This window comes from Montipora capricornis, chromosome 14 (assembly GCF_036669925.1).
Source record: "Montipora capricornis isolate CH-2021 chromosome 14, ASM3666992v2, whole genome shotgun sequence".
NCBI lineage: Eukaryota > Metazoa > Cnidaria > Anthozoa > Scleractinia > Acroporidae > Montipora > Montipora capricornis.
In genome coordinates this window covers 29,554,723-29,562,222 of record NC_090896.1, presented here as the reverse complement: position 1 = coordinate 29,562,222, position 7,500 = coordinate 29,554,723, and the positions used below count along the sequence as shown (strand labels likewise).

The 7,500-nt window shown below is 39.5% G+C and overlaps 1 pseudogene; it reads right to left on the bottom strand.

Annotated features, from left to right (window-relative positions):
• Nucleotides 1–1,741: 1,741 nt before the first annotated feature.
• Nucleotides 1,742–4,809, bottom strand: LOC138033657 (zinc finger protein 704-like; annotated as a pseudogene).
• Between the last annotated feature and the right edge of the window lie 2,691 nt (nucleotides 4,810–7,500).

The following is a 7,500-nucleotide window of genomic DNA, read 5'->3' as shown; positions in this document are numbered from 1 at the left end:
AAAGATACATGACGATAGGTCAGTCAGACTAAAAGAAACAAATCACGTTCAGTTAATATTTTTTTGCACAAAAAAGGAGCTCTGGGTTCCAAATAATGCAGTTTTAGAGAAATGATCCTTGTTCAAGTATTGTGATTTTTTTCGTCATACTATATATAGCTTTTGTTAACCGGAAATTGCGGGTGACCGTCTTCTCGCATTCTGCGGACTAAAAAGGTCAATAATATACATAAATTCTTTGATGAGATAATTTTAGTGCCCTTTCGCCGTCTGCTTATGTGGTTCTTTTCGCTACGTCTCTTTATATCAGTCGTATAACAGTTCATTTGAGAATTTTTTGGGAGCAACTCCTTATATGTGAAATAGGATTCTCTGAAGTTCTTAAAAATCGTGCGAGGGAGTTTAGGGTTATCGGGTAAGAGATAAGGCAGCTGAACGTTCTATTTTGTAGCCAAAATAATCCTTGGCGAACACTGAATTTTGTATTTTTTTTTATAACGCTGGGGTACAAAGAAATCGTACGATTCACACAAAATGCGGAAAAAATAATTTCTGCGACGTCAAAAGATGCTCCGATTCGTATCGCTTAACTTCGAATTAATTCCAAGAATCAAAAGTTTCAACCTTTTGTCATTCAATCAGTTATCTAGGTACCTGTATAAGCAAAACTGTTTATATACAATTGCTACTATAAAAAACACTGGCTGGTTTTCATGGCTGGAATGTCAAATAAATGTGTTGTTGTTCAGTTTGGTTAGAAGGAAAGTCAGTCGAAAACGAAAGTTAAAAGTCGATCATGTTAAGGGATTTCTCCCGGGAATCTTTGGGTATTGAAAGATTTGTCAACTTGGTCGTTTTTTTTAGTCGACGATCGAAAGTGTTTACGACACTTTTAAAAACGCCGGCAAACAAAAAGACAATTATAAATTCAATATATTGTTTTTAGTTTGCACGGAAGCGACACACCTCCAAAATCTAGCCAATCAAAGAAGGGCCACATGAAGTTGTTTACTACAAAAGCCGCATCGAAAAATTGCGAAAATGGCAAAACTGGAACGCAAAATTGTATGATATAGTTAACTCTTACCAAAACCGATGGGTTGGCAGTAGTTGATGTTCGTTTCAGTGGCAAAAATGGATGTAAAATGATGGGACATGACCGGCATACTAAATGAGGACACATGAGGTCATTTAATATTCATAGAAATGCCATAAAAAAACATCAAAATATGATTCATCGCCTGACAGAGCGGGCCATACTGTATTGCACTCAAATTCGACCAATCAGATTTCATGTCAAAGATTAAAGTTCGCCGTGCCTTGACGAAGCGAAATAAACAACATGAAACCGAGACAGGTCGAAATTAAAGAACAAAAATCAGTTAACAAAGCAGCGAACGCCCTTGCCCGCAAGTTTAATTCTTTTTTCTTCCTCTTTTCGGCCTTCTAACGTCTCTTAGATCGATAATTTCTCTCATCGGTATTGAAATCTCCCTGGCACGTGCGAGCTTCGAACTGTGAAAGCAGTTGGATATTTGGCGTGACGCCAGCGTGATCATACGACTCCAAGAAAAGACCTCAGCGAATTTTCGGCGTTCTTTACATTAAACTTCTGTGCTGTCCTGAATTTAAGACGGAGATTCGACGTTAATTTAAATTTTAAAAAAATCATTCGTTCAAAGCATATATTGCGTGGTTTCACTTTAAAACATCACTTTTAACTCAACGCAATTTTTACACCTTTTTAATAGACCCACGTGTAACTTTTATTGGAAACATTATTTCCTTTAAGCTTCCAAAGTCTATATTAATGTTATATTTTAAACTGGATCTTGTGATATATGACAATCACATCCCATTGCTAGTATCGCATTTAATACAGGAACTTTCTTGTACCGTCCAAAACATGAACTTGTCGGGAAACATTTTGTGCGTCAATTTTAAATCTTAACAACCTTCCAAAAATCGTTGTTTCGCGTTCTGCCGTGCAGCAGAAAATGCGAGTTATAAAAAATAACTATTTGATAAAATATTTAATCTATATACAAGTCTTGAATTTAATTTTTACGATCGTCCATTGTTTGTCTCGCACGCCACGTTAGTGCCGGAACACGCTATAAATATACTATATTGGGTTAAGTTAGAGTCAACTTTGTCTTGTGCTGTTCAGTCAGCAAACCGCACACAAGCTTTTTTCCACCTGCATTGCGTGCACCACATATGCCTGTTCTCCATACCGTAAACTTTGCGACATTTTTTGCTCTCACCACGGAGTTTTCTGTAAGTGTGGTGACCTGGATGGCTTAAGACTCTTGCAGGATGGTTGACTTTTCCCGCTCCTTTGGCAGACTGCGTATACGAGAACTGAGAAATCGCCTGAGCGTCCCAGTTGAATCGTGGATGCTGCAAGGAACCGTAGGTCGGAGAGGTTACGGCAGAAACTCCCGGTTCAGACCACGGGCTCTTCACCATGTCAAAATGAGATTGTGTGGGTGTCGGAGAGAGAGCTAGAGGAGGAGGAAATACGCTATCGCTGTATTCATCATCCGGGCCTATTTCGTTAAAATAGAAATCTTCCTCTCCATCGCTGTATCCATCTTCGACAGAACTTTTAGGCCTGAAACACGCAAAGAAAAAGTCTGAATAAATATTTGTGTCACGTTTATGGAGGCCTGGGTTTGTTGAGCAGCGTTGACGGCAAGTCGCTTTTTCATAGCTTTTTGCGAAAATAACGTCTGCAAATCAACTCATTCAGTTCGATTTTTGTCAATGTGAGATATTCCGATTTAGAGGCGTTAAAACAGTGCACAGAACGCGCCCGTTGCAACTTCCACTTGACTTTGAACCACTTTGTCTTTGACAAAAAAAGGGCTCTTTAGAATAGTTGACACACGATCTAGATTTAATACCCAGCAAGGGGAACAAAATTCGTTTACAGAAAAGAAGATTCTATAAATCAAATCAACAGATTTAATGCTTACCCAAGATGAATTGTCCTAACGTGTCGAATTATCCCGGGGGCGGTTGAAAGGGTTTTCCCACACCCTGGCCATGTACACTTGTACAATGTCTTCAAGCTGGAATTCGACGAGGTTGAACTCTGGAGAGAAGGAAAGCAGCATGATTTAGTTGATTAACAAGAGGGTTGAGAAATTCAGCATTTGGTTTTTGTTTTTTTTCGAGGAGATTGAAAACAATCTGGCTGCCGGAACAAATTTTGCAGGCACAATATGTATATGCAAGTACCGCTGTCGTGCGAAGGTGTGAAATGAATATGAGTTGATACATGACTCTGCTAAAGCATTGTACAGTTACGGCATCGATTGCGTTGCTTCTCTGAAATCAGCTTCTTTCTTGAGTAAGAAAATCATCTTACGCCGAATGCAAAAATCGCCAAGTAAAGAACTGAATTTAAACCGTTACAAGCAGTAAAATTATGCCGACCTGAGCGTCTAGACTACCAACCTTTCTTTTCCGCGTATTCTCTTGGCGCTGGAAATCCACTCCGATTCCTTCGTCCACGGGTGACGGAGGGCCATTGATGAAAAAGTTGGAGTCGTTGATGTTCGTCGGTGAGTCACAGTGAGCCGGAGAACTAGCCGGGCTCGGGTAGAGAGCCATTTCGGATCCCGAGTCTGGCGTGAGGGGAAAGCCAGAATTTGCTTCCTCAGCTGGAATAAAAAATATTATTTTTCAGCGATAACACAATGCAAAGAACGGCAGAAAGAATTCTTTCGCAGTAATTCATCTAGGAAATTAATTCATGGATCACACAAAAATTCATCGAGTTGAAAAGCTTAAAATCGACTGCAAGTGAGAAACGTGCCGGCTTTCCTCACGCGAGTTCTTTCTTACAACAACACTTCGAAAATTATGCTAAAATGACTCACTCGGATGTATATCTTTGAAGACTGGGGAAATTGACAGAGCGGTAAGTACTAGAGCAGCCATTTCCTCGCTTCTCGAGACATTTTCTTGTCTTTCGGTGCAGCCGCTAAAAATATAAAGGAAGAGATATTTAAATTTGAATGCATGTGCACATCAAACTGACACTCAATACGGAGACAAAGGGATGAAAAGCTTGCATGTAAAAGCCAGAAGCCTAAAACACAACACTCTCTTTTGTGAGTAAAAGCAAAGAGTACCTTAACTAAACGAAAATTATAAGTGAAAGTTTTCTAAAATGCTGAAAATGAAACGAAAACTCACTGGCAAAAGGCAATTCCATGAGGGTTTTCTTTGCATCCGTCATGAGGGCATGAAATTGTCGAGTTTGCAGTATCTCTTTCGTACATTGACCCAGAAAACTTCACTCCTCTCATCAAATGAATGTCCTCAGGTTTACGGCCACGATCAAGTCCTGCTGATCCAGGATTTGAACCAAAACTTCGTTGAATTCTGAGCGCGTATTGACAACGCGTGCAGCGACTTCCCGGCCTTTGAACGAGATAAACACAGGTTGCCCATTTCTCAAAGCCGTAGAACCGACCGCTTGAAACCCAGGTCCGACAATATCTCCCTTGTCCACCTCCGCGATGTAGTCGTCTTCAAATAAAATTGTATAAGTACTTTCGCCGGTAGGTCTGCTCTTCACCGCCTCAATTACTCCACTGTAGAAGTAACCGTCCTTCCAGGCAGCACTGACACGTGTTCCGAGTAGTGAATTTTGGGGACGCCTTCGAAGCGAACACATTATTCTGCTTTCGTAGGTAGCTTTGGAAATCCAGACTATTTTGTATCAGAGATTTGGTACTCCTTTGCTTCTCGGCGCGGATAAACCGGTAAAAAGTTCGCCGATTGAAAATACTGTTTTGTTGTTGTTTTTACGGTAAATTTTGGGGGCGTTGACTCTCCCCTGTGGCGAATCTAATCTATGAAGAAATTTCATTGGCCTGCATTATCATACAGATACTACAGATATTCTGATTCGTCAAATCGTACGAAAGATTACGTCTGATTGGTTAATGCAATACGCTATTTTTAAATCCACTGAGCAGCTTTGTTGACATTTGTTCTTTCTCCGTATGGACCTCACGTACGCAATTAATCTATCGAAAAAATGGAATCGAGCGGCTAGTTTTTACCGACATCGTTAAAATGCGACTCCATCGCGTTTCCTACAGGAGCAGATCTCGCAAAGCTGTTTCAGAATTTTTATTTTTCAGTACGGAAGTTCGGAAGATTGACCAGAATTCACGTGACATGTGTTACGGTTTACTTCCTTTGTCGGTTAAAAGTAATTCCTTCCGTGCGATTGGTCGAATCAATCAAAAAGTGTCAAAAAGTGATCGAAATACAAGCTCTGATTCGCGGATTAAACAAATCAATGGTAAATTTACCTGCCAAACGGCGCCAGCACTTCTCGTTACGTCCGATTCTGTCAACCTTTTACCTTTACAAACAAGACATGTTATGAACTCGGACAATTGTTTCAAAATTAATTCTGTAGTTGTTTTGCTTGCCTGCAGACAAGATTGTTTTCTTTCTTTCACACAGAAGTTTCTAAATTTGGCAGAAGATTTTTACAATTCGTGAATTTAAAAACTTGTCACTTTACTCTTTTTTTTTTTTCGATTTTTATCCATAATCATGGCATGAAAACAGAAAATATTTCTTGACATTCCAAATATTAAATGGGCGAGACAGCTTCAAAGCCAAGCAGATATCGCTCACATTATCTCCTACTAATTTTTTGGCGTGTGAATTGTCACTAAAAACCAAGGAATTTCTCTTCGAAAATGGTCCAAAAATTATGCATTTTAGGTCAATTGTACGTTCTTAAACGTGACATATCTGAGCCCTCACTTTGAACCAGTTCCTACTAAACGGCAGCTCGGATATTTACTTCGCCGGCCGGCAAGACAACGCGTAGTCGAATCGAATAGCAAAGCCAAAAGGGTATCTTGAAGTAAACGAAAACTCGATCATTGACTCAAACATCATCATTGAAAATATGAAAAAAGCAAACCACTCAACAAGAATATTCTTCGGAAATCGCGTGATTCGTTTTGAAGATGTAAATTGGAAGTAAAAATACGAACAGGCCGCAGCGAAACTAAGTACTTGGAACTTGACACGTCGCAATTTTGAAGACTTGATATTTGTCTGCTCAATGGACAGTCGCCGAATTAGCTTATCTATGATCTGTAAATCAAATGAGTTTATAATAATATCGCATTACGAAGTCACGTATCTGGCTGAAAAGCATGAACCTTGTTTACCAGATAGGCTATGATAATTCATGCAAATTACACCCGCAGTAGTTCTGAGGAGAGATAATCACCAACCAGCGAGGGAAAGCAAATGTAATTTGATGAACTCCACACATAGAAAAGAACTAGTGTTTAAATATTTGCCATATTTAAAGACTAAGCGGGGAAAAGCTCATGGTTTAAGGATTATTTTTGTGAGGTGGTGATTGGCGGTCGATGTCACGCGAAAGTGATGTCTTGTTATTATTATATCTTACACCGTTCGCGGTAAACTGCTACTATGAAACAGCCCTTGTTGCGCAAGGTGTCCCTGATGTAAAACGAAAATTGCCACAGAATTTTAAGATTCCTTTGTAAGAGCTTATCAATTAAATGGCAAACAGGTCATTGGCTAATATTGCAAAGACAAAAAAAATCACGAGATAACACTGTTCCAAAATGCTTGCTTCGGCCTGTGGATTTAAAGAAAATTCCCGCTTAATTGTATTTATATCGTGAAACAAGCCTATATATTTATTTACTTATGTAATTGAATTGGTGTCAATGACATGTCTATAACAATAACTTTGTAATATTTTCTATAAAAGAAACCCAACAATGATACCGTTATATTGTGCAAAGAAGGCATTTCAGTTAATTATTTTATTCTTATTAAAAACTAGTAAGTTTGCTTCTTTTATGAACAGGCCGAATAGACAAAAAAACAACAAAGTTGTTTTGTGTGATCATCACGTTCGTTTTGCGATCGTTTCACGATCGAAGGTCTTCTATGGAGTAGGGAGGGCGGTCACTGAGAGTGTATGTGGGAGTGGTGGAGGTGTGTATAAAGGTGGTGCTCACGTGCGGAGCTAGGTTTTTTTTACGCTTGAGCGAAGATTTATGTGGGGTAGGGTAAGGAAGAATAGGCTTCTTTCCCTCGCGCTGAGACTCCTTTCTGTGTTAATAAACTGCGAATTGGGAACAACCAGGCAGGAATAAAGCTTTGATCATCACGGATTCCTTTATTCACCTTCGAACAACCAGTGTTTTTGGGTGCGCATTGAAGACTATAAGCAAAAGAATTACAAGAGATCCAGTCGGCCGAAAAAATCCAAGTTAACTACATGTAGTCATTTTACGTTGCTCTCATGTGTGTAACATATTTTAAAATGTGTAAGACTGAGGAAGGATGTTAATTGCTCAACCATTCCAAAAAGGCCGATGACATCCGCCCGCGTCGGAGAGATTTAAGGCTGAAAAATTTTGAAGTCACTTTAAGAGACGCCCTTCCAGTGGATAACGTGGATTA